Source organism: Manacus candei, unplaced genomic scaffold (genome assembly GCF_025592945.1).
Source record: "Manacus candei isolate 608988 ecotype Guabito, Panama unplaced genomic scaffold, ASM2559294v1 h1tg000028l, whole genome shotgun sequence".
NCBI lineage: Eukaryota > Metazoa > Chordata > Aves > Passeriformes > Pipridae > Manacus > Manacus candei.
Genome location: NW_026138076.1, coordinates 14,166,334 through 14,189,693, shown reverse-complemented (window position 1 = coordinate 14,189,693; position 23,360 = coordinate 14,166,334). Strand labels below are relative to the sequence as shown.

Genomic DNA, 23,360 nt, shown 5'->3' with positions numbered 1-23,360 from the left:
CCTTTCGGTCTGGCTCATCAATTTGAACAACATTTCTCTATTTCGATATGTTGAAATTGGGGCAAACAAAGATTCTAGTGCCCATCCGAATTTAACTCCTGCTGATGGCTCATGCCAATCTGTTAGTTCCAGGTCATTAATGTCATTACTAACTTCTCTTTTCTCCCGTGATCGCATCTCTGCTGGTGTTAACTTCTCTTTTCTCCAGAGTGGACAAAGAGTAGGTATCCCTAGTGTGACAGGTACAACCGGACCGTCTAGTGGCATGTGGGTGGTCCATTGACCATGTCCCATGACCCATACTAGGTTTCCGGGACTTCTAACTGTGGTAGTGTGACAATCAATGTTTTTCACATGTCCTTTAATAGTATGGTTATATCCTCGACACTCACATCCTAACTGCAGGAGTGTTTTGACTGGCATTAAGCCTATTTCATCGTCTGGGGTATCACATGTGTATATTCGGGTACAATTCCAATCCTCTTTTGTATGTGTTTCTGTCCTCCAATTATGATTCCCTCTATTTCCTGTAGAATAAGTTTGATTCTTTTTCCCCTTCCAGTGAATGCACCACTGTACCTTTCCAATATAACTATATGTCTCTAGCAGGCTGGGTCCCCAAATTGTTTGCCATTCTTCCATGGTTGTAGAACTGGTAATATTTTGACAGACCTCTTCTTGTTTTTCTCGTTTTACTGAAGCCGGAACTTTAGAGCATGGGTGTGTTGAATTTGTAACTAAACAGTATCCTTTTAATTCATTAATTGTTTCACTTGTTACCCATGTCCCAATTACTACCCATCGGAAATATCCCGGCATCTGTTCACATTGCTTCTTCATCATTTTGTCACTTAATAAACATACATCTACCGTTTCGCTCCATGTGATGGTTACAAATTTGCAATTCCTTGTAATATTCTTAAACATTTTGGGTATTTCCGGCACTGGAATTATTCCCCATGGAATTGGGTCTCCTGCTGCATGAGGCATAGGGAGACATGCAGTAATTTTGGTAACGTTTTGTACTTTCCCAAAATCTCGAATTAGGCCCACAATTAAATTTTCCTGTTCTATCTCTCTATTCGGAATCTGCAGATCTCTCACATGTCGAGTTTTCCTAGGGGGTATAACTTGTACCTTAGTCATTATTTCCCGAGTTGTGTTTATCATGTGTATTTCTACATCCCCATAATCAAAACTCCTTTGAATCCAAACTACACACATGTATGTCCCTTCTACGGTTTTAGACACCTCAGGTACCTGCAGGACGGTATAACCCTTTTGTTGTGTCGCATCCCAAACTGTTGTCACTCCTTCTGTTATGATTCGATCTTGATCCCTCCGTCTCCACTTGACGTGGACATCTCTTAATTCAGCTCCCTGGTCATCTGAAAACAGACAAGTTAAGTTTACATCAGTGTGTTCTGGTACAAACAAATAAGGATCTGGGGTCTCAATTCTCACGATGGTCTCTGCTAAACTTATCAACCCCAAGAATACCACAATCTTCAATTGTTGGCTCGAAATACCATCTTTGTAGGTGAGTGAGGTTCTACCGACCATGAGACTGGAACCTTCTTGACTCGGGTGTAATGGATCCAATTGTCGATTCCCTCGACTTTCACCGCCGTATAAGTGGTCATTATCACCTGGCGAGGACCGTCCCATGTTCCCTTTAATGGTTCCACTGACCAGTTTTTCACATAGACTTGGTCTCCTGGAGAAATGTCATGAACCGGATTCTCCAGGGGCAGAGGCCGATTCCACTGCAGCGCTCCTCTGAGGGCTGTGAGGGTCTTATTCAAAGATAACACATAGTTAAATACTGCCTGATCACCCACTACATGAGGATCCCCTTGGTAAGTAGCCGCATGATAGGGCTTGCCATACAATATTTCGTATGGACTTACTCCTATTCTTTCCCTTGGTTTAATCCTAACTCTCAGCCGAGCGAGGGGTACTGCTTGGGGCCACTGGATTTTGGCTTCCTGACAGATCTTCTTCAATTGACCTTTTAATGTCTGATTCATTCTTTCTACTTGTCCACTAGACTGCGGTCTCCATGGTGTATGGAGATTCCATGTTATCCCTAATACAGCTGACACATCTCGGACTATCCCTGCTGTAAAGTGCGGTCCTCGATCAGAGGACAACCCTAGGGGAACTCCAAATCTTGGGATGATTTCCTTCAGAAGGGTTTTCACTACTTCTTTTGCCTGATTGGTCCTGCATGGAAAAGCTTCTGGCCACCCTGAGAAGGTACAAACATACACTAGCAGATATTTAAAAGTTTGGGCCTTAGGCAACTCAGAAAAATCTACTTGCCAATAGTCTCCTGGTAACTGTCCTACTTGTAGTTTTCCCATTTGTACTTGCTTCCTGACTACTGGATTATTCTTTATACACATAGGACACATTGCATTCACCCTTTTAGCTAGTGTTAACATCTGGTTTGAGAAAATTTCGTTTTTCAAGAATTTCACTAATGCTTCTGCACCCCAGTGGCACTTGTTGTGTTCTATTTCAAGCACTGCTTTCATTATTCTGACTGGTAAAATTACCTGTCTCGTAGGAGTGATATACCACCCCCTGATATTTTTCTTCGCTTCCATCATCACAGCTAATTTCTCATCTTCAGGTGAATAATGCGGTTTCTCTTCCATGAATGCTATTGCTGGATTATTCCGGGTTGGTAAAAGAACCATTTGAGTCCATACCTCTCTCGCAGCCCTCCTGGCTGCTTGGTCAGCGTATCGATTTCCCTGAAACTCTCGTCCTGGATCAGCCTGGTGTCCTCTGACATGCATTATTGCCACTGCTGAGGGCTTATGTATTGCCTCTAGCAATTGTAAAATTTCTTCCCGATGTTTAATCGTTGTCCCCTGAGAAGTAAGAAGTCCTCTCTCCTTCCAGAGTGCTCCGTGAACATGAACTACCCCAAAAGCATATTTGGAGTCAGTCCATATGTTAACTCTCCTTCCTTGGCTTAATATTAAAGCTCTCACCAATGCCCATATTTCGGCTTTTTGTGCAGACGTACCTGGGGGTAGTGCAGTCGCTTCTATCACTTGTTGTAAAGTGACTACTGCATACCCAGCGTACCTGGTGCCGTTTTCCACAAAACTAGATCCGTCGGTGTACAGCTCCCAGTCAGGATCTGTCAGTGGTTCGTCCTTCAAGTCTCTTCTGCTCGCGTAGACTTGTTCAATGGTCTCTACACAGTCATGCTCCAGGGTGCCTTCTTCCTGTGTAGACCTAAGGAATTCTGCTGGGTTGAGATGGTTAGTAATTTTCAGTTCAACATCATCTTGTTCTCTCAACAAAGCCTGGTATTGCAACATGCGGCTGGAGGAGAGCCAATGCCCCCCTTTTTGCTCTAGAACTGCTATGACCATGTGGGGCACATACACTATCATGTGTTTTCCCAGAGTCAATTTGCGTGCTTCCTGTATTAAAATGACCGTCGCTGCCACAGCTCTGAGACACCCCGGCCATCCCCCACTTACTGCGTCTAGCCGTTTGGAGAAGTACCCAACCGGTCTCTTCCAGGATCCTAGACGCTGAGTGAGGACTCCTAAGGCCATTCGCTGTCTCTCACAAACATAGAGCTGAAATTCCTTAGTTGGGTCCGGTAGTCCCAGGGCAGGTGCTTCCTGGAGGGCTTTCTTCAGTTCCTGGAATGCTTTTTCTTGCTCTGTCCCCCAGGTTAGCTTGGACTCCTTTGCTGCTTCATACAGTGGTCGAGCAGTCAGTCCGAAGTTAGGAATCCACAGCCTGCACCATCCGACCATTCCTAGAAAAGATCTCAGTTCTTGATTATTTCTAGGCACAGGTATAGCACATATTGCTTGAATTCTATTTGTTCCCAGGCGCCGGACTCCTTGGGAAATTTCACATCCCAGATAGATAACTTTCCGTTTTACTAATTGTGCTTTTTCTTTTGAGACTCGGTAGCCTGCTTGGCCCAGCATGTTTAACAGTTCAATAGTTAACTGACGACAAAGTCCCTGTTCTGTAGCTCCTAAGAAAATGTCATCTACATATTGCAGTATTATATATGAAAAAGGAGATTCTTTTACCTGAGTAGTCTTCCATTCCTCCAGTTCCTTTGCTAACTGATTACCAAATATCGTGGGTGAGCATTTGAATCCTTGTGGTAATCGAGTCCAAGCGAGCTGTCTCTTTCGTCCTGTCTCCGGACTTTCCCATTCAAAGGCAAAGATTTTCCAACTTTCTCGTGCCAGTGGTATGCAGAAGAAAGCATCTTTCAAATCAACCACAGTAAACCACTGAAACTTCTCAGACACAGATGTTAGCAAGGTATAAGGATTTGCTACAACCGGGTGAATATCTTTTGTAATAAGATTTACTGCTCTCAAATCTTGTACTAATCTATATTTTCCATTTGGTTTTTTTATCGGAAATATGGGGGTGTTAAATTCTGATTCACATTCTTGTAATATTCCTAGAGTTAGGAACTGTGAAATCATAGGGGCTATTCCCTTTCTTGCTTCTAAACTAATTGGGTATTGCCTAACTCTGACAGGTTGTGCTCCTTCTTTTAATTCTATTCTAACTGGGGTGGCTGCTTTAGATTTCCCAGGAACCCCTGTTTCCCAAACCCAGGGTACAACAGCCTGTTCAATCTCTTGGGGTATTTCTTCCTTTTCCACTTCTTTCACAAAAATTTTTTCTAAATTTTCTTCTGGAATTTCTATCTTGACTCTCCCTTTTTCAAATATAATTTTAGCTTGCAAGGCTGAAAGCAAATCCCTTCCTAATAAACATTCAGGACTGTTAGGCATGTACAGAAATTGATGATCTAATTCTCTTCCCTTAAATTTGATATCTAGAGGTCGCAGAAATGTTCTTTCCTCTATTTGTCCTGAAACTCCCACTACTTGTACGGTTAAATCACTTAATGGCCCCATCAATTCATTCATTGCCGAAAAACTAGCTCCAGTATCTATTCTAAATTCCGTCGGCTCCCCCTCTACTTGCAAAACAACCTTTTAGTCTGAATCTAGCCGACTCTGTCTTCCACAACTCCCTAACATAAATGCTTGGGCGACACCCTGTGGCGTGCCCATACCAACAGGGTTTTGTGGATTCACAAAGCTTTGAGGATTCCAAGGATTCATTCCATTTCCAGCATTTAATGGGCATTCGTTTTTCCAATGTCCTTGTCCTTTACAAAGAGCACACTGATTTGGTCCTACTCTACCACGTCCTCCCCCGTATTGATTTCCAAATCCCGACTGATTGTTAAATCCTCTACCCATTCCACCCCTTCCCCTATTACCACGACTTCTTCCTCTATGGCCACCGGCCCCATTGTTCTCTCCTGAAGCTTGTAAAAGCGCCAACAAGCTCGCTTGTTGTTTCTTAGTACTTTCCTTTTCCCGATTGTTATATGCTTTCCAAGCCACTTCTAACAATTTCTCTAAATCTCTTGTTTCTCTCCCTTCCAGTTTTTGAAATTTCTTTCTAATATATTCTTGTGATTGTCCCATAAAGATCAATGCTAATTGTAATTTTCCAGACTCGTCTTCAACATCTAAGTCTGTATACCTCCTAGCTGTTTCCTTTAGCCTTTCTAAAAAGGCAGAAGGGGACTCAGTCTTATCTTGCATTACTGAGTATAACTTAGACCAATTCAACGTTTTTGGAATGCCACATCGTATTCCCTCTACCAATAATTCCTGGTAAATTTTTAACTTTTTATAATCTGCGGGGTTATTAGCGTCCCAATCGGGATCCTCCCGCGGTACAAAATCATTTACCGTCCCCCGCGCTGCCCGAGGCAGGGTACGAATCCTTTCCTTTGCTCTCTCCACCATCACCTTTAATACCATTTCTTTTTCTGTTGAATCTAAAATTGTATCTATTAATACCTGTAAATCATTCCAGTCCGGGTCTTGTGTTTTTATAACCATTTTTATAACACGAGCCACCCGCTCAGGATTTTCTCTATATGTCCCAGCTGACTGTTTCCAAATTAGTAAATCATTAGGCGAAAAAGGAACTTTTATCATGATTTTTCCCCTGCCTGCTCCAACCGCTTCTCGCAAGGGAGCCATCAATCTAGGGGGTGAGAGCGAAACGTCTGTCTCCCTCCCCCCTCCCCGTCTTCTTTCCCTCTCCCTTCGCCCTCTCCGAGTCCGTTCTGCTAGAGGAGTTCTGTCACATTCCCACCCCCCTGTTTCTTCCTCATCCGAGGATGATTCTAACGGGGGCATGGTGTGTGATTGTGCCCTTGCACGTGAAGGGAGACTATTTCTCGGGGGCGCACTTGGAGTTACTCCGGGGGAGACTAACAAAGACACATCCTCCTCTGGTTCTGAAAACCGTATTTTCCGCTCATGTTTATCATCCAATCCTTTCAATATCTTTATACTCCGCTCTTGACATTTCTTACATTTATCATCCTCCAGTTCCAGTTCTTTCAACACTAAGATACCACATTCCTTTTGCCATTCAGTGTTTTGTTCTAAATAATAAAACAAATCCAGATATGGTATTTCATCCCACTTCTCATTCTCTCGTAAATATCGCATCAAAGGGGTTATAATTTCCAGAGTCAGTGATCCATTTCTGGGCCACAGCATTCCTCCTGTTTCATATTGAGGCCATACATTATTACAATAATCAATCAACTGTTTCTTGCTTAACTCTTGTCCAAAATTTCCTTCCTTCCAATGTTTTAACAAGCAACCAAGCGGAGAATCGCTAGGGATATCTTTTTCTGTGCAGGATAGTGCTCTAAAGGTTTTAAATGACATCATGCTTGCTACTGGCTCACACACACACCACAATCTAAATTCATCAAATTCACAATAACACAACAACACAAAACAATACTTTTAACGACCAGCACGATAACACAACAATATAAACCAGAACAAAACCAAAACCAAAACCAACTCGCCGATTCTCCCTCTGAGAGGCGAGTGCTGGTACTGCGCAGCTTTCGCCGCGTCTTACGACCAGCGCCTAGGCTTCCCAACCAAGGTACCTTTAGCCCAACCCAGCGGGACACTCACTATCCCGTCTTATAGGCAGGCTCCCAACCAACAAACCTAAAAGAATAAAGCACCTTCGGGCTTACCTAGAGGGTTGTCCGGCGGGCGCGGGTCGGGCACGGGTCGATGTCTCCCCAGAAATCACCTGGTTGCCGGCATGGAGTAGATCAGCTCGTGAGCCGCCCAGCTACCCCCGGAGTCCCATCTGGGTCGCCAAAACTGTTGCCCGTAAACAAAGACACAAACCAACAGAGTGCCGGTTTATGGGTGCTTTATTCGGGGCCCCGGGAACCTGCGGGCTAACGCCCCAAGTCAGGATTCCGACGACCCTCGTTCTCAGTTCAACTTTTATACACAAACAAGTTTACATGTATTCTCACGGCTAAAACAATTACAGTTTCTATAGCAACCCAGGTGCAGTAGTTTATAACAATTAACAATCATCTACTTTAATCATAAATCTGCTTAGGTTGTCCTACCCCCCTAGAAACTGTTTAACAGACCCTTACCACATCTAAGGTACAAATCGTTACGTACATGCTTGACTACATCTTTTGATTATTGTTTCTACTTCTTCAGTACATTCTATTCCCACGAACAAGGCTGCTGCTTAACTCACTACTGTAATGTGTTGCTTTCTAGGCCTACCCTTTTACTTAAGCCTTAGCCATTCTACTACTAAATTTAAACTGCTTTGCAACAGAACAGGCTGCCCAGGAAAGTGATCACAGCACCAAGTCTGCCAGAGTTTAAGGAGCATTTGGACAACACTCTAAACCACATGGTGTGATTCTTGGGGTTGTCCTGTGCAGAACCAGGAGTTGGAGTTAGATAATTTTTGTGGGTCCCTTCCAATTCAGGATATTCTAAGACTTGAGTTCTCTTTGTAAAGACTTTGCTTTGAGATGTGGGACATCTCTTATCTGACCATGTGGTTCTATGTAAGCCACCTCTTCTAGACCATCATTGCTCTGATTTAGTTTGCTTTTAGGTCTTTTTCTGTTTTGTACTGTGATTTTAAGTCACGTTTTATAAGCATTCAAAAGAATACAAACAGTGTGCTAAGATTCAGAACTCATACTTAATAATTTAATAAAGAATATGTCTTAAAAGGTACCTTATTTGAAATTATATTCAATGTGACAGCAAAACTAGCCAATTGAAAATAGTTTATAGAACTTCTATATGGCTTCAATAACATTATGGTTAAAATAATACCTTGATAGATAACTTCTATAATTTCTTGAATAACATATAAGTAGGAAGTGAGGAAATCCAAGCTCTACAAGCCCTTTTTGACAAACATATTTTCAAAATATTTTTTGCTCACACAGTTACTTGAATTCTTTGCAACTTAATGTTAAGAGCTCTGTTTTGAAAATGGTGAGGGTTGCTTATTTTAAAAAAATATATAAATAAATCACAAATGCACCTGATAGTATTTATAGTCACATTATGATGACAATCACTGCTGGCAGCTTAACTTTCATTTATGCAAAGTCTATGCACACAAGATTTTAATAGTTCTAGAAGAAAGGAACTAAAAATAAATGAAATTTTAACAGTAATCCAACCATTATTATATTTTGGTGTCACCATTTCAACTATTATTAATGCCACATTTCCAAAGGTCATAAAATAAATGTAACTTTTTTCGAGAAAGAAAATACAGTACAATACAATGATGCATATCAAAGGAATAAACTAAGCAATGGTAGATGAATCCTCAGCACATTATCCAGACAAAATAGTTACACTCTGACCTGTTTTACTGTTCGAAATGAGTGAATCTCCTGTGACTGGACTCTAATCTCACAAGAGCTCAGGAAAAGCTCTAAAGTCTGCTCATGTGGTACTGAAAGATGGGTGAATATTGTGCAAACCCTCAACAGGTGGAAACTGATATCCTAACAGTGTTATCAGATGTAAGAAAACTTACATCAACAGGAGACATTGAACATACTCTTTGGTAGTTTCAACTCTTTTTAGCCAGTTGTGTGTGAAGTACCTATCACTGTGGCTTGAAAACTAGCAGTACAGAAAAATATTCTGTCTTATCTGATATGGTTTTCACCAGGCAAATCTTATTTCTGTAAGAAATAATAATATAAGTGCTTCTATATAAAGAACAAAAACCCCTATTTTATTGCCCAGAAAGAGAAGTAAAAGTAAATATGGATTTTATTAATAATTTTTCTTAGGGTACTTGGTCTTATGGGAAAAATTGTTTGAATTTCTTTTTTATTTCTTCCAAAGATGTTGTGTCAGGAGCAGAGAAATTGATTAAAGGAGTTCTCAAAGGTAAACTTACAAAAAAATATTCTAAAAGTTGTGAAGCTCTTTTTTTGCCTTCCTTGAAATCATATATATTATTTTGGTTAATTTTGTATATCAATTTCATTTCAATGTAGAATTTGAAATGACTCAAAAAATAAATATAATAGTGATCCGCATTCTTTTTTTGTTAATTGTCACAGAAACAACAACAAAGATGTAGATCTTTCCCAAAAATTGAAAAACTTGGGTTTAGGAAACAAAGAAAAAATATTTCTTCTTTACCATTAATTTTTAATGGAATTATATCTCTCATTCCTTGTGCAGTTGCTTAACACTTATGGAATCAAATATCATGGCTATTAGTGTCCTTTTGCAAACATCAAATTATTCTGAAAAAGTAACAGGCTTTGTATTTGCTTAATACTGCAATAAGTTCTTGATGTATATACTTAAAAAATATCCATAGGAAATGTTTGTACCTGACAACTGAAAGCACTAAATTACACAGTAAAAGCCAAGGCAGTATCTTATTAGATGGTGGAGAGTTCCAAATTTTCTTTCTGTGAATAGAGGTGTAGCCTCAAAGTACATCCACTGATGTCATGGAATCATACAATTACAGAATATTTGGAGGAGACCTCAAAGATCATCCAGTTCCAACCCATTTGCCATGGGCAGGGACACACTCAACTAGTCCAGACTGCTCAAAGTCCTATCCAACCTAGCCTTGAATATCTTCAGGCATGGAACACCCACAACTTCTCTGGGCAACCTGTACCAGTGCCTCACAACCCTTGCAGTAAAGAATTTCTTCTTAACATCTAATTTAAATCTCCCCTTTTTAGTTTAAAACAATTCTTCCTTGTTCTATCACCATCTACCTGTGTAAAAAGGTCACTCTCTATTGTTATATTCCCCTTTTAAGTACTGGAAAGCCTTAATAAGGCTCCCCAGAGCCCTCTCTTCTCTGTGCTGAACAATCCCAACTCTCTCAGCTTGTCTTCATAGAAGAAGTGTTCCAGCCCTTGAGCACCATCCTGGCCCTCCTCTGAACCTGTTCAAATAGGTCCACATCTGTCCTGTGCTGGGGACCGCAGAGCTGGACACGGCACTCCAGATGGGGTCTCACAAGGGCTGCAGAGAGGGCCAGGATCACCTCCCTTGACCTGCTGGTCACACTTCTGTTCATGCAGCTCAGGATGCAGACGGCCTTCTGGGCTGCAAACCCACATTGCTAGTTCATGTCCAGCCTCTCATCCCCAAGTCCTTCTCTGCAGGGCTACTCTCAATGACTTCTTCTATGAGTCTGTACTCATATCTGGGATTGCTCTGACCCATGTCAATAAAATGGGGTAAAGAACATAGACAAAATTATTTGTATTCACAATATGATGAGGATTATATTCAACTAAAGGTTGTAGGTTCAATTTCTATGTAGTGTGGTAGATTAAAAGAAAAAAATAAAATTCTAGTTTTACCTTAACGCTGTGAAACACTGGATTATTATATTAATTATTGGATCAGACCAACTAGAGTGGAAAGAGGGGAGGGGGAGGTAGAATGGACGGGTTGAAAGGAAAGGTGATGCCCTATCCCATACCCCAGTCCCTACAAGTCTTCTTGGACAACCCCAGAGTAGCTGTCAGTCAAAACCAGCCTGGGAGCATTGCTGGATACCACATCCCCTTTTCTCCCTAAACCAGCCCCAGAATGGCTAACACAGAGGGATCATTACCACCCATCCCGCCCCAGAGCTCTGGAGTGGTCAGTGGGCCCCAAATCCTGCCTGGGAGCAGGGGGTGTGGCCACAGGGGGCCAAAGGAAACAAAAGCAGCAACATGTGTTCTCCATGCTTGTTCAAGCTCTCCATCCTATGGACTACTGTAGTTGGGCTGGATCTAGGATCTGGATCTAGGGGTGGTAGCTATAATTCTCTTTGTGTACTGGGTCTGGCTGAGCTGGAGCTCATTTCCCCATAGTATTCCTCACAATCCTGTGCTTTGCATTGGCAGCTAGAAGAGTGTTGATAACACACAGGTGTTTTTGCTACTGCTGAGCACAGCATCAGTGCTGTAACATTCCTTTCTCAGTCGAGGCCAAGATCCTGGGAGGGGACACAAGTCAGCCAGCTGACCTGTGCTAACCAAAGGGATATTCCATACCATATGCCGCCAGCTCAGATAAAAAAGAAGGCAAGGAGCAGGAAGGCAGGCATTCACTGTCTCCAGTAGTTGCCTACTGAGGAACCATTACACGTGCTGAGGCCCTGCTTCTCGGAGGTGGCCAACCATCGCTGCTCATGGGAAACAGAGAATAAACCGTCTTATCGTTCACTTCACTTTTGCGCGCGTAAGCTTCCGCCTGGCTTCTGCTTTAACAAACTGCCTTATCCATACCCATGAGTTGTTTTCCATCTTACTCTCTCCCATGACCAGCTGGGAAGGGGAGTGATAGAGCAGCTGGATGGGCACCTTGTGTCCAGCCAAGGTCAACCCACCATACTCTGTCTTTCTTTAATTCTTCTCCTTTCTTAATATTTTGGGTAGCTTGAGACTGGATGGGTTGAATTTTGCTGTTGCATGGGTTAGCATGTGCTAAGTCAGTGCTTTGTGGAATGCTTTATTCTGGTTGAATGTTACCCTTTAAACTTTTGAGAAGTTCCCTTATTTTCTAAAGTTTACCAGTGGAAGTACCTCCTGAAAAAGGTGTGCTTCTCCTTTGTGCTTTCTTCTAAAGTGTTAAAAGAACTGAAAGCTCTTCTAATATACCCAGAGGGCAGATATTGTTGGAGCCTTGTATATATTTAAAGTAAACCCCCTTCAGTGAGCTTGCAGCTGGGGGCCTAGAGTCTTACAGACACATAGTTGCTGGCCACCAGGTCTGCATTGATCACTAAGGCTTTTATTCATTAATTCATTTTTTCATTTTATTCATGTTGGTCATTAGCATCCAATTGTATCTTAGATGCCTTACAATAGCAGGCCAATCTTCAGTGACTGGACTGTATATATCACCTGTGGAAAATTCAGATGTTTGAATTAGAAGCTTGATAGGACATGAGATGTTTTGTGTCATCTCAAATGGCAAGAGATGCTTACAGGTGGCCAATCACATTGAGGACAAGAGTATGAGAAATATTTAACATTTAAGATTAAAAAAAAATTAACTAATTTTTTTTATGCCATATGTAAATAAAAGGAATGCACAAAATGTTTCCTGATATTTATTTTCAGATAATAGGGGTAGGAAGGAAGAAAGGTGATGTTGCTTATTATTCTGTAAGACTTGCAAAAGCATTACAGTGAGCACTACTGACAACCTATGTAGAAGCTAACAAGAAGAATAATTTTTTTTTCCCATTTATGAATAATAGCTAGTCAAATTCAAATGAAAACTCTGATAAAGCTCAAAAAAGATTTTAAAGTAATTACTCTGAGCTAATCAGATTTGATCTGTAATCTGGGATACTAGCTACTTGCTGCAGATCTTTTCTTCTCATTGAACTAACTACAGCCCATTGAAAAAATTATGAAATATAAGTTAACACTTAAGGAAGGAATGTCTTTCACCCCTGAATAGTAACTAAACTCTTTCTGGTACATATTTCTTTCAGCCATACATCAGTTTGGATGCTATCAACAAAAGAATAATTTAATTCAAAGAACTTTTGTACCTTTTAACTTGAACTCAAAAACCCAATTTTCACACTGCCTGAAATAAAGGTAAGAAAATAAAGTACCTCGTTGCTAGTAAAGAGGCTATTCTATCACTGACACAATGTTTTTTAATGACTTTTAGGACTTAACCTTCACACTAGACATTTCCTATCCAGTTGCTTCATCATCAGTGCCACAGGTAACGGTATAGTGAAGAACATATTTATGTTATATGAACAAGAAATGTGGATAACTGAGAAACCACAGACCCATTCTGCAAAACTCAGTTTCTTATCCTAGAAGGAAATCCTCCTATAGGAATGTATAAATCAGACTAACAAACTGTGCATAGCAGATTAAAATTGTTTTTTGATTGACTCTGCAAACGTGAAGGTACATCTGAAAAGATGTATCGTGTTTACCTAAACAGTCTTAGAAACAGAACTTTTAATGTAATTTAAGCAGGTGTCCCATTTACTGTGCTCATCTGTGTGGTGAAGCCTTCTGAAAAACTAGAAACTGAATTGTTCACCATTTTTTAAATAAAACTAAAGTAGAAGATGGACTCCAGGAATCATGTAATGCACTCCAGCTGCAAACAGACAATAATTCTTTGGAACCAGACTACAAGTGGTGTGAAGTTAAAAAAGTAAAATAAAATGAAATGTGTATTGTGCAGCCCCCACACATGTAAGCATGAATTTTAGGAACATCTCAAGAGGCCCTAAAATAGTTTTTGACTCTGTGATATTAAGTTCTGATATTTGAATAAGCCTAAAGACAAGAGAACTACTATGTACCCAATGTCACAAAAACATTTTTTAACACTGATAGGTGAAAAAATGACAGATCTTGAGTTTTCTATTAACCTGTGACTGAATAGTCTTTCTCGTGTCCCAGCCCAACATAACTGAGATCAGGGAATTTCAGTTAGTGAAGAAATACTTTGAGGTGATGGTTTAAATAAATTATACTGATTTAAAAGCTGCTCAGAATCTTGGCATTGTAGAATCATTTCTTTTGGGTTACTCAAAATTATAAGTCTATTAAAAATGCATGATAAATCCTTCTCAACGACAAGGACAAGTCCATCTCATCTGTGTAACGAACATTTTATATAATGTAAATATCTTTATATTTAAAGACACCAAGCTAACTACATTTAAAATTTAAAAGGATTTTAATATGCCTCAGTTTTTACTTATGCAGGTAGTTTTTTTCCTTAATGACTGAAAGAAAATAGTGGAATTAAGTTCATATATGATAAATGAGATTCTAAATAAATAAGAACTGGGTTTAAAATTCTATCTGATTTTCTGAATTCTTGAGGAACACAAAACATTAATCATACATTATTGATTCAAGGAGGAAGGGCAATCATTCAAAATCTATAGACCTGCATATATTCAGCTATGTATCTGGCTCACTGTCTTTGAAGCAGTCTGGAGTAGAGTTTCTAACCATTGGACTAATACTATAAACAGGTTTCCAGAAATTAGACCAGTATTTGCTGGGGAGCCTAAATACCTTCCTGCAAGAATGCAGGAATGACCAGTTGTATGCATGTGTGTGGAGTGAGGACTGAAAGAAGAAAGGCTTATTTACAGTGCTTGGAATTCTTCTGAGATTTGTACGTTCACTGCCAAATCTCCTTGTCTTTTCTCTGGAAGTCTCTTTTGTTTTGTGGAAATATGTAGCTGATAGCTCACTGAATGTCTTCTTGCAGACATGCCTTTTACACCCGAGAATGAAACAAGCAGAGAGACTGGAAAATATGTCATCCCTCCGGATAATGCAAAAGCATGAAAAAAGAAAAAGCCTTTGAGGGGGCAGTGCTGAGAGCAATCAAGGAAGATTTAAACGGTTCCAGGGAGCGCGAGTGACCTGGAGTGCAGTGAACTGGAGTGGGCAGACAGAGTGTGGCACAGCAGTGAGGGCATGGCACAGCAGTTTGCAGGACAGTTTGTGCAGGCAGGGTGAGAAGGAAGGGCTCTTCTCTGGCCATCTGGGAGCATCCAACTAAGGCAGAAAACAGACTAAGTAGCTGGTAAGGAAGAGCAAAGAGATCCTTCCGGCCTAAGTCTTATTAGCATACTAGTTCCTGAGTTACGGTGTGACTCGCCACAAAGCTCGATCCCCTGTGCCAGCTGTGTCAGAGGCCACCAGCCAGGCAGACCTGCTGATGGCAGACGCAGCTCTCCAGGTCACTGGTTGCCAGGAGTGCTCTCCTTGATCTGCTGCTTGTCAACAGAGCAGATCTTGTGAGATTGGAGGCCGTCTTGGCCCACAGCCACCACAAAGCGATCGAGTTTAAAATCTCTGTTGACAGGAGAAAAAGTGCCAGCAAAACCTCAACTCTGGACATGAGGAGAGCAGACTTCAGGCTGCCAGGGAATTACCAAGTAAGGTCCCCTGGGAAAATGTTTTTGCAGGTGCTGGGGTCCATCAGTGCTGGTCACTTTTCAAACATCACCTCCTAAAGGCACAGGAGCAGGCAATTCCCAATTGTTGGAAATCAATCAGATGAGGCAGAAGGACAGCTTGGCTGAACAGGAATGTTCTCTTGGGAATAAGGCAAAAAGAGAAGGTGCAGGGCCAGAGGAAGAAAGATCAAGTGACATGGGAAGAATACAGAGATGCTGCTTACCAACTGTAGGGTGAAAATTTGTGTGGCCTAAGCTCAACTAGAGTTGAAGCTGGCTAGACATGTGTGGGACAACTAAAATAATTTTTTCAAATACATTAATGGTATCAGCCTGTTACAGGATGGGGATGGTCACCTCGCAAACAAGGACAGAGACAAGGGTGTTTAACACTTTCTTTACCTCTGTCTTCAACTCAGATGATGGACCAAGGGGGTCTCAGTGCCCTGAGCTGGAAGACCATGACTGCGAGAATGATCAACTCCCAGTCAACCCTGAAATTGTGCAGGATCTTCTGCTCCAGCTGGATCCCTATGAATCTAGGGAGCCTGATGGGATTCATCCCAGAGTCCTCAAAGGTCTGACTGATGTCATTGCAAAACCTCACTCGATGATTTTTGAGCGGTCTTGGGAATTTGGAGAGGTCCCAGCTGACTGGAAGCTGGTGAACATTGTCCTGATTTTCAAGAACAGGAAGGAGGGCCCTGGAAACTACAGGCTTCTCAGTCTCACTTCAGTGCCTGGTAAAGTTACAGAGAAGATTATTCTGGGAGGTATTGAAAAACACCTGAGAGACAACACTGTCATTTATCACAACCAGCACAGCTTAATGAGGGGAAAGTCCTGTTTATCAAACCTTACTTCCTTTTACAATGAGGTAACCAACCTCATTGATCAAGGGAAGACAGTTGATGTCATCTTTTTGGATTTCAGTAAAGCTTTTGATACTGTCTCTCACAGGATCCTTCTGGACAAAATGTCCAGCACACAGCTGGATAAACACATCATGCAGTGGGTTAGCAATTGGATCACGGGTCGAGCACAGAGGGTAACAGTCAATGAGGTAATATCAGACTGGAGACATGTCACTAGTGGGGTTCCACAGGGCTCCATCGTGGGCCTTGTGCTCTTCAACATCTTTATAAATTACTTGGATGCAGGACTGGAAGGGATACTAAGCACGTTGACACTGGATTGGGAGGAGCTGTTGATTCCCTTGAAGGCAGGGAGGCCCTGCAGAGAGATGTCAGCAAATTAGCAGACTGGGCAATCACCAACCACATGAAGTTCAACAAGGTAAGCGCTGGGATTCTGCACTGGCAATGGGGAGGAATGAGATACTGGAAATCAGTGCCACGAAAAGGGACCTGGGGTTCCTGGTCTATGGCAAGTTGAATATGAGTCAGCAGTGCCCTGGCAGCCAACAGGGCCAATCGTGTCCTGGGGGGCATCAGGCAAAGCATCGCCAGCTGGTCGAGGGAGGGGATTGTCCTGCTCTGCTCTGCACTGGGGAGGCCTCACCTTGAATATTGTGTGCAGTTTTGGGCACCACAATATAAGAAAGATATTAAGCTTTGGAGAGTGTCCAAAGGAGGGCAACAAAGATGGTGAAGGGCTCTGAGGGGAAGCCGTATGAGGATTGGCTGAAGTCACTTGGTCTGTTCAGTGTGGAGAAGAGAAGACTGAGAGAAGACTCATCACAGTCTGCAACTTCCTTGTGATGGCAAGAAGAGGACAGGAACTGATCTCTTCTCTGTGGTGACCAGTGACAGGACCCAAGGGAATGCCCTGAAGTTGTGTCAGGGGAGGTTTAGGTTAAATAGTAGAAAGAGGTTTTTCACCCAGAGGGTAGTCGGGCACTGGAACAGGCTCCCCAGGGAAGTGGTCACAGCCCCAAGCCCGACAGAGTTCAAGAAGCATTTGGATGACACTCTGTGGCACCTGGTATTACTCTTGGGGATGGTCCTCTGCAGGACTAAGAGTTGGACTCAATGGTCCTTGTGGGTCCCTTCCAACTTGGCATATTCTGTGATTCTGTGAATTCAAGAGCCTTGGTACAAGATCACTTACAGATATTCATTTGCACAAGATAGCTCAAAGAAATCTGATTATTGGTAAGTAACTTCCCCTTTTTTTGTTATCAATGCACTTTTCTGCTGGAAATAACCAAGATGAGATGCTGACTCTACCTATATTGCCTTAATATTCTTTTTGCATTGATGTAGTGTCGCACTTTAAATCATGGCAGGCTAAAATAAGCACCCCAGTTCTCTGGCTTGGAAAATCTGGCTCTCCCATCTTCATCACCTACCTGAGCTTGGATTTGTGTAGCTTTTGGCAAGCACAAATGAGACTTTTCACTGAAAAACCTGAATATATATTTAAACTAGTCACATGCACACTTACACACTCATTTGCCAAATACCATTGATTTTACTGGTGCGTTGTATAAAATGATATATAAATTTCAGCTTCATATCCTTTTCCTTATTTTCACTCTGCCTGTTTAAAAACTCCACTATTTAAAAATATGTCTCCCTTCAGGATATATTATAAATACCCTTTTTTTCTTGTCCGTCTCTCTTGAGATATAATAAAAACATAAAGATGCCATACTCATTATTTTAAAATCTGTAGAACTAGTACTGATGTTATACACTTAATTAACAAATAGTATTTTAGTATATTGGAGGAGGTTTTTGTTCTTTCTTTTTCTGTTAAAGTATTGCCAAGTAAGAATTTATGCTACAGCGTACAAGAGTGGGCCTCCAGTTTTTGTTCAAACTGATTCAAATACCTTAAAGTGCATTATTTTCCTTATAGAGCTCTCTGAGTTTCAGCTTGTGCTGGTTTAAGAGTTAACCAGCAGGGGGAATGAACTCAACTCAAAGGAGAGATTATAAATCAGAATAACAATTTATTAAAATAATACAGTAAGTACAATCATACAAACAAACAATTGGTCTCAACCCACAAAACCCAAATGTATAACCCAATACCCTGGGGCCTGAACAAAGTGGTGTTCCTTGGGCCCTGTTTGAGTCCAAAGTAAAGGGAGAGGGGAAGAACCTGCTGGTGGGAGAGCTGCTGCAGTCTGGCCAAAGTGGTGATCGCAGTCCAGTGGTGGTTAAGTCTGGTTGAGAGCGATGAGATGCAGCCGTCCTCTGGATCCTACGAGTGGGTTAGAAAAAATGTTCCAAGACTCCAAGATTATATATCCTCCAGTTCAGGCAGGAATGCTTGGTACTCCCCTCAGGGTGGGGAGTTTCACAAAGGATGTGAGGACAGAAACATCCTCCTATCTCACAGGCCTCTTAACACCTAGTTTATAGCCTGAGGAGTCAGGCTCTATGGGCAGAGGGTGCAAATAGTCTATTGACAACAATAGTCTAGTTTCTGGGAAATGACATGGAAGGCTATAGAATACACAGTTTTGGGTTACACCCACCATGATGAACTGATCTCAGCTGTCCTAACTAGGACACAGCTGTAACATCTAATCTGTACACTTAATAATTTCATTATTAGTAATTTCTACACAACCATAACCTTCAGTTTTACATTAGCATTTTCTCATGATTTCGTTTAAATATTCATTTTATAGTTGCTGGGAGATTCTGCGAGGTAGTGGTCAAAAAGGGAGCATATAAATTAATGAAAAAGGCTCATCTGCTGCAGCCATTCCAAATAGTATTTGTTCTAGGCCCACACTGTACCTGCTACAGTGCTTTGGAAATGAGGAAAAAATAGATAAAACTCAGCATATAATTAATGAAATTTAAAAATATTAAAAAACCCCTGTAGTTCTAGGTTTTCTAGATTTGAACATAAATGATGTCTGAAATACATTACATACATTTCTGAGTTCTAAATTACATTATAGAGCCTGAAATGAAGAACATATACATGTATGTGTAAAAATACATGTTGGCGTAAGAAGTTCTGAATAAGAACAGAGATCAACATTATTGAAGAAATAACTGATCAATTTGGAGCCAAAATTGTGGGTTCGATTAGGGGACTTGGAAAAAGAGAAGGTTGACTACTGAATTGTAGAGCTCTAGCAGTGTAGAAAATGAAGGGTATCAACTACTTGTTCAATTAATAGTGGTATCCCCATGAGATGACCATGTGCAGAGAATCCAAAACTTATCAGTGGTACAGAATCAATTTTTCACATGAAGTACATCCAGCCTTGACAGAACTTTGACTGTTATCAAACCTACTGATACCCTCTGAGGTTTTGGCTTCAGCTGCCTTGTAGTGATTTGCTCTCTATTTTTAGGTATAACTTTGAGGAGGAAAAATTAAAAATTCATCAACACATCTTTATTTTACAAAGATAGCAACAATGTTGAGTAATGACAGCTTATTTTCCTTTAAGAATATTTTGAGATTTGTATTCTTAAATAATTTCAGAAAATTTACCAGAACTTCTTTAAAATATATGCCATAATCAAGAATTAGGAGAAGACAGTGTTGCAATTGCTAATAGAAAGGAATCCAAATTAGAATCAGAACTGATGAATAATTGAATTATAGATTCATAGAAACACAGAAACATAGAATCATAATATAGTTTGCTTTGGAAGGGACCTCCAAAGGTAACCTAGTCCAACCCTCTACAATGAGCAGGGACATCTTCAATTCTACAAGGTTGCTCAGAGTCACATCCAATTACTGAGTGGTGATTTGTTTCTGAAAGAAGTGTAATAAAATGAAATAGAGGTGAATCAAACCATGAATACTTCAGGTCATGGGTTCATTTAAAATGTGTTTGGTTTTATTTTTTTTCTGAAGAAACATATTCTATTTTCTTGGGAGTCACCAGAGGAAAAGGACAATGCTCTCTTGTTTTCCTTTCTCTTAATCACTGTGCTGCTGCCTGCTGTAAAACTCACAAGACAGGATAAAAAAAATGCTGAATTCCTCAGTGTTCTGGTCACATGAAGTATAGCTGTGATCAGGTCACCACCAATAAGTAATTGTACAATCATTACATAATGCACTCCTAAAACCAGAAAGATAGCCACATCTGGAGTTTTTATTGTAGGTGTTGTCAAAGGTATCACCACTGTTTGCTCAAAAAGTGTATATCTAAGCCTACCTTATTTCTAAATCTTCTTCCTTAACAGTCAAAAGAGCTGTAATTTTCAAAATAATTAAGGGGTTTTTTTTTCAGATATTCAAATTTCAGTAATCTTCAGTCTACCTAGGAAACTTCGAGGCTCCTAGAAGACATCTGTCCACTTAAAAAAGGTGGGTCTGCACTAATGGCATGAGTATTAATGGTACTACTGTTATTTTGACAATGATCTCATAATTGCATTTACTTTGAAGAAAGTATCAAAAAATCTTCTTAGGAAGACACTGGCAGACTACAGAAAATCATCAGCATCATATAAAGAACTTTTAAATCCACTAGATATTCTCAATAACTCCCTTTTCTCCAGTTCTAATTAAGGCCAAAGGTTATATTCTTAGCAAGAAACGAGTTAAAATCCTGTATACCATTAATTTTTAAATTTTATTTTGTGGATGAAAGCTGAGCTAGTAGTTGTCTACATAGCTAAGAAAGGAAGGAACAAAAAACCAAACAGATAAAACAAGAACGAATGAAGAAGAGGAGTAAAAGAAAGGCAGCATTGGAAGAATCCAAAGGGCCTGAATTTCCCTACATGGAAAAATCATAAACATCTTTAAGAACAGGATGAAACTTGAGTAGAATAAAGATAAGTGGACATGGACTGTGACTGACTCCTCAGACTGAACACCTCACTTAACATACATGGGAGCGTTCCACAAAAATTATTCTGCATTTCTTTTCATATTTTCATGATGCACATGCCTCAGTTTGGAAGCGGACACTTCACGGTTCTGTGCAGTAATCAGTTGCAACAAACATCATCCGAATTACAAGAAAATACATCTCTCCATCAGTAACAGCTGTGTGAGAGATTGACGATTATCCTCCTAGATTTAGTCCACATCTACACTGGCACTAATGTTTTACACAGCCCCAGCTAGGCAAGCATTTTTAGATCTGGAGGTTAATGCACAGCTTAGAGTGTGAATTTATCCTGTCTGAAATGACCAGGAGAGTGAGATGTAATGAATAGCTGTATTGAGCTTAGAAGCATAGGAAAAGCTGAATGAAGAATAGGGAGATAAGGAATAAAGTGAGAAATAAGAAAGGGTAGAAAATGAAAGGACTGTATTCATATGTACTAAACATGTGCCAAGTCACTTACCATTAAGCACAGTAAAAATTAGAGAGGACGTCATTGTCCATCTGATTCCATTTATCTGATAATCAACACTTTTTATATTCATAATCCTGAACTCTCATTTTAAACCCGCATTAGTGAGATGATCAGGCTGTTTTACTACTGCCTTATGATCCTTGCCAAAGAGAATTCATTTTCTCAGATCATTTGCTGCAGTATCAGTCCATTGTTTCATCCTGACCAGACTGTTATAGCGCTGCTTCTGTCTCACCTGTTAGTTTAAAATTATACAGATGGATAAATTAAAGTGCTTTGACATTCCAGTATTTTTTGGCTGAGGAATATGCTTATGATTGCCAGTAACCAAAACAGTGGTTTCAAAATACTAACATTTATCCATTTTAACATGAGAACATTTTCTTTTACAATCACTTAGTTCCATACATATCAGAGAAGATTGTCATGCTCTTCCATATCTTTTATTATTTTGAGGATTTCTGCTTGTGTGTGCAAAGCACATCATTACCATCTTCTTTTTAAACAAACACAGTGAAGTTCATTTGGACCTTTAAAGCAATGAGAGTTATGCCAGAAGCAGCAGTATTGTGTGAATTTTTTGTGAGTCTTGTCTTTCATACATACAGGGTTTGCTACTGTTGAGTCTCAGACTTCTGGTCTCCATCTCAAGTTTTAAAGCACATTACAGTATGCTGTGTGTGCCGACCCCAGCTAAAACTATGCCAGCATTTCCATAATAAAAGCTCTCATTTCCAGAAGTTCCAGCTGTACATTCAGCTGTAAAAATGTGCACTAGGCTAAAACTGGATGTACAGGATTTCAACGTGGAATTAATACAAATTAAATAAAAAGTTCCACTTGATGATTCCTCAGCTGTAACTTCTTTAAAAAGTAACAGTTTGTGAGATTCCTTATCGTCCTTCCATCTTGTAAGTAAAAAAGCAATTTAACTTTTTAAAAATAATTATGTAATTGTGATGAGCCTGTTTCTGCTTCCACAGAAGGCTTCCTCTATATCTTAGACATGGAAACTTGTTTTCACCTGTACAACAGAGGTAAGCATATGTAGTTGTTTACTGAAAAGAATTTAAAAACAACACACTGTCACCCTACCTACACAGTTCACTGCTACTGATGGTTTTAGCTCATCAGAATCCTACTCCTGCAAAATTAGGAATGCATACATCAATATATTGTGAAGGAGCAGGAATCAGAGTGGGAACAGTTCCAGGCGTGGAAAAAGATATACAACAATTGAAAAAGGACTTCATTGGATTTTACAGTTCTTATGTGGTTTCAAATACGTGCATTGTATGTCACCCCTACAGTTGTACGGCCCAGGCATGCCTCGAGTTGTCTGTTCCCTGTTTTCCCTCCTTCTCCCTCTGATTGGCTGAAAAAGCTGCAGTGTGGGGAGAGCTACCATTGGTTCTTTTCTCTCCCAGTTCCTCCCCAGTCCCTCCCTCTTCTGCTGAGTCCCTACTTCTATTCGTTCCCCTGATTGTCTGTCCCATGCTCCACCCCATTTTCTGGCCCTGTCTACACTAAAGCTTATATAAACCCTCGCACACTCTCAATAAACTGCCATTGCACCTTCTGCTTTGACGCGGCTCCTTTGTGCAGTGTTGCGGTCCCACTCCCCTCTCCCCCGGACCGTGGCAATATATAATTTTAGTTTCTTGGCAGGGGGCAGACTCACAATGCACTCTGTCTTAAAGTAGCTGCGAAATCCTTGTT

The 23,360-nt window shown here is 40.6% G+C and overlaps 1 long non-coding RNA gene across 1 annotated transcript in view; it reads right to left on the bottom strand.

The window, feature by feature from the left end:
* Positions 1-18,282: 18,282 nt before the first annotated feature.
* Positions 18,283-23,360, bottom strand: part of LOC127472480 (uncharacterized) — a 251,982-nt gene continuing 246,904 nt past the window's right edge. The window contains exon 2 of the long non-coding RNA XR_007905019.1: positions 18,283-18,447. This is a non-coding gene — a long non-coding RNA (uncharacterized LOC127472480). The remainder of the gene's footprint in view (positions 18,448-23,360) is intronic.